At 32.9% G+C, this 5,020-nt stretch overlaps 1 long non-coding RNA gene across 1 annotated transcript; it reads left to right on the top strand.

Annotated features, from left to right (window-relative positions):
* The first annotated feature begins 1,079 nt into the window (after positions 1–1,079).
* On the top strand, positions 1,080–4,813 carry LOC127710148 (uncharacterized). The gene is made up of 3 exons (XR_007986013.1): positions 1,080–1,151; positions 2,306–2,472; positions 4,780–4,813. It is a non-coding gene; the product is annotated as an uncharacterized LOC127710148 (long non-coding RNA).
* Positions 4,814–5,020: the final 207 nt, after the last annotated feature.

The raw sequence follows: 5,020 nt of genomic DNA, 5'->3' as shown, positions 1-5,020 counted from the left end.
ATGGTTGAGATCCCCACCCCTAAACCATATATATTCCTATTTGTCATGTCTCGAACATTTGAATGACATATACGGTCAGTCCCCAGGGGTTCCCCCCCACCCCCAATGTTCTAATATCTTGTAAATGGTTGAGATCCCCACCCCTAAACCATATATATTCCTGTTCGTCATGTAATGAACATTTGAATGACGTATAGGGTCAGTCCCCAGGGCTTCCCCCCACCCCCAATGTTCTAGTATCTTGTAAATGGTCGAGATCCCCACCCCTAAACCATATATATTCTGGTTTGTCATGCCAAGATGATTTGAATGATATACAAGGTTAGTCCCCAGGCATCACTAATGCATATACTGGACAAAACCAATTTTCACTGGACGTTGCCCAATGTCAGGCGACCCTGGGAATTATGAATTATGGGAGCTTCGTTTGGGAGACTTCGTAACAGCATCCTGTTACAATCATTTCTTGTTGCTCTAAACGTTTAGGAATTTGGGGCCAAAAAGGGGCCAAAAAACAAGCATTTTTCTAGTTTCCAGACAATAACTTGTGTTCAAGTGTATGGATTTCTCTGAAATTGTACTGCAAGGTACCATACCACAAAGGGAAGGAAGGGATTGAGATTGGGGGTGATGAATCATAAGGGGGTTCAAAAAATTAGGGGGGGGGATTCTTTTTTCCTTTTTTTTTCTTTAAAATTTTTCATTTTAAATTGGTTATTTCTGATTTATATATAAAAGGAAATAATGATGATATGGTTTGAATAGGTAAATTAAAAAATTTTAAGTTCTTAGACCACATTCATTCTGTGTCAGAAACCTATGCTGTGTCAAATATTTAATTACAATCCAAATTCAGTGCTGTATCAAGCTTGAATGTTGTGTCCATACTTGCCCCAACTGTTCAGGGTTCGACCTCTGCGGTCGTATCAAGCTGTGCCCCAGCGGAGCATTTTATTTAATTTATGTATTTATTGGAGAATAACTTTATTCTTGCAAGCTTAGTTATTTGCAAAATAATTGCAAAGGAACCTGTTAATTGTATCATAATCTATCTGATTGTTTTTTTTAGCTGACTCGAAATCATGCTACTAGGGCCCCCTGTTGTACTTAGGAATTGGACCCCTCGAAAAGGTGAAAGGTCTACTTTACATGTAAATATAAAAATAAGAAAATGTGGTATGATTGCCAATGAGAAAAGAGAGGAATTTGTAAAAGTGAAAATTCACTTGTTTTCCAATTCTGATAAAACTGTCATATTGTCATGATTGTAATGTTTAAATAACCTAATTATTTTTAAAATAAAATATTGTTTACACTAATGAGAAAAGACAACTCTCCATCAGAAATCAAATGACATCAAAGTTAACAACTATAGGTCACTGTACATCATTCAACAATGAGCAAAGCCCATACCATATAGTCAGCTATGAAAGATCCCAAATGAAAATGACAAATTTGTAAAACAATTCAAACAAGAAAACTAACAGACTGATTAACAATGTATATATACAAAACAAAGAACAAAAAAAACAAAATATGATACACAGCAACAAACAACAAACTGAACCACTAAATTACAGGCTCCTGACATGGGACAGGCACATACAAATGTACAGGATGTGTTGGGTCTAGACTAGTAGTTTGTGGTGCCGAACCCACCTCCTAACCTGGTATATTGATGTGAAAAGGGCTTAACTCATCAGATCTATACAAAGCAGAAAGACATCTAACAAAAACACACACAAGACGTGGTGGGTATTTATACATCCCCACAACAAAAAATACTCCCAAGTACAGATCTAAGAGTACTCCCAGTTACTAACACCAATAACAAGGTACATGTACAATGTATTTACCACAAAACATTGCCTGGTTTAGTCCATTTCTCAGATACTACCTTATATAAAATAGTCCAACTTTTGGTGTAATTTAAACAACTTTGAATAACTTAAAATTTTAAAGTATCATGATTATTAAAATAACTTAATGCCCAAAGATTGGCATTATAAATCATGACAATAATGTATAACCACTTTTGTTCATCCCTTCATTCAAGGGTTATATGGAATCTATATGATGGATAAGAACATTGGATGGAGAGATGTCTCATTGGCACTCATACCACATCTTCTTATATCTATTAAAATGATTAAATACTTTTTATAGTCATTTTTTTCAGGGAAAGTTTGTTGGTCTAGTTTTAAAAGATCAAACCAAGCCAATTTTGCCAGATCTAAATATTAAAGGCAATTTTGGCAGATACATTGTATTATAACTTCATTTTATTAAACATTATTTCTTTTAGCTTTTTCAATGAAAGTACAAGTACTTTGAGAAGTAGGAGAAGCTAAGCAACAGAACAGAATTCATTTGAGGCATTGCTTTCTAGATTATATAGTGGATTAATAGATTGTCATATTGATTTATGTGCATATGAGGAGCAGTAGCCAATGAATAATTTTGTGATGAGAGGTATGTAATGAAAATTATAACTTTGTTTGAATAATTTTTTCTTGTCAGACTCTGTACATGTAGTTTCAAAGATTTTTTTTAAAGTTTGAGGTCATAGAGTTTAAAGTTTGGTTCTTGTTGTGGGCAAGTTCGAATCCATGTTAGAAGTGACAAATTTCTTTATTTTACAGGTCATTTTTATAGAAAATTGCATTCAAAGCTCTCTTAATCACTACATTGCTTGTTCTTTTTTGTCTAGCCACAACAGCTATGAAGCTGTGGCTTAGGCATGCTGTTTTCAACAGAGGCATAGTCGTAAAAAATTTGTTGATATTCGTGATGAGGTCAGTTTAAGGAAACCAAGAAATAACTCATGTTAATTATATATATAAAGTCAATAATAGTTGGTGTGCAGTTGAAGTAGGATATGCACTTCTCATTTCCATAGAGATTATTTGGTCCCAATCCCTCAGTCATGGTTGACTGACTTTAATACTTTTACTCAAACTTAAATGTTGAAAATTTCTGATTAGGTCAGTTTGAGCGAACCAATAATGATAAGTCATTGATATTTGGTACGTAGTTGTATGTCAGAGCCATAGTTATTGTTTTGCCCAGCCCCTCAGTTATAGTATAATGATTTTGAAACTTTTGCAAGTCATGCTTCATTGACTTTGGATGTTTTACATAGCTAACATGTTTAAGCATTGTCATTGGTAGTTTTAACAAAATTTTGCTGTTTTTTGTTATTATTTTGAATATTATTATAGATATATTTAAACTGTAAGCAGCAATAATGTTCAGCAAAGTAAGATCTACAAAAAAGTTAATATGACCATAATTGTCAATTGACCCCTTAAGGAGTTATTGCCCTTTAAAGACAATTTTACACAATTTGTTCATCAAGTTTGCTAACATTTAAAAATCTTCTCCTCTGAAATACAGGTGAGCGATTCAGGCTCTTGAGAGCCTCTTGTTTATACAGGAATTTTGTCACTTTGAAATATATGAGTTAGAAAGTAAGTGCTATTAAATTTATGTTTACAGAAGTTATTCCTTGGAAATATATATTGTAAGGAAAATTGCATTGCAAGCAATCCCAAACAGGTCTACATTTTTTGTAGATTATTTATGAAAATGTTTAAAAGAACAACCATATTTTATACTACAGCAAAAAAGTTTTGGGGTCGTATATTGCTATCAACTCGTTCGAAGACATTTGGTTTCCAGACAATAACTTCAGTTTAAGTGTAAGGATGTCTATGAAATTAAATTTAAAGGCTCAATACCACAAAAGAAAGGTTGGGATTATTTTTGGGGGTGATGGTCCAAGCCGTGTAGGACTTAGGGGCCAAAAAAGGGCCCAAATCAAGCATTTTTCTAGTTTCAGGACAATAACTTGTTTATAAGTATTTTAATTGCTATGAAATTGTACCACAAGTAGAAGGTTAAGTTTCATTTTGGGGGTATTTGCCCAAACCGTTCAGGAATTAGGGACCAAAAAGGGTCTAACCTTTAACATATATTATATACAAAAGACCTAAAATAATAGTATCTGCATCTATGGGAGACTGATATGTCACTGTTGTTACACAGTGTTGTGTGGCTTCATTACTGATTAGAGACTAATCAGATTATCCTTTACTTTAAGTTCAAATATAATGTACATGTACTCAATGATTATGACTTGCCTTCATTTAACTTGTAATAATTATGATGCAGGATCCAACAAAAAGTATATCTCTTTTTACCTACATTTTATGCATCAGTCTCACTGATTTATTAAGTACCTTGTAAATGTATATGGATATATATATGAATTCAGATTGTGATACTTAGTTTTGAGTCTTGCACATATATACATCATTGTACATTGTCATAGGAGTTAAAATTACTTTGATCGCTGACAATGATGTTTTGAACATTGCATCATAATGTTAATAAAATTTTATTGTCACAGATTGAAATTTTTAGTATTTTAAAAATAAGGTCTTATGAAAGGAGATGTGGTAGGATTGTCAATAAGAAAACTTCCCATTAGTCGAAATGAAGAGGATGTTAAAAATTTTAGGTCACTGTATGACCTTCAACAATGAACAAAACCATACTATATAGTCAGCTGTAAAAGATCCTGACAAAATGAGCAACAATTCAATCCAGAAAACTAGGAATGTTCCAATTACCATGTGCAGTATTGGTTATAATATAAAAATATCACTTGTTTTCTCTCTTTACCAAGGGAGAAATGTATTGCCAATTTATTTTTATTGGAAAGCAGTACATAAGGTTCAGGTTTTATATGATAATCACAGGAATTTAAATTTTCAGAATTAGCTCCTCAGATGTAAGTGGAAGGGAAGCTTTATATACATGATATGTTTAAATGAAAGTAAACAGGCGTATAAAAAGGGAAGTCAATGGTGGTAGCTGCTGGGTTTTAACAACAAAAAAGTGCTTTTTTTAGTTATTGCCCTTATACTTTGAATAGACAAAATATGTGCAATGCTGGGGACATTGGAACTCTGCTCTTTTATTATAATTAAGACTCCTTAATATATGTATATATATA

Source organism: Mytilus californianus, unplaced genomic scaffold (assembly GCF_021869535.1).
Source record: "Mytilus californianus isolate M0D057914Y unplaced genomic scaffold, xbMytCali1.0.p SCAF_7, whole genome shotgun sequence".
NCBI lineage: Eukaryota > Metazoa > Mollusca > Bivalvia > Mytilida > Mytilidae > Mytilus > Mytilus californianus.
The sequence above is the reverse complement of the archived record's forward strand: the minus strand, read 5'-3'. Positions and strand labels throughout refer to the sequence as shown.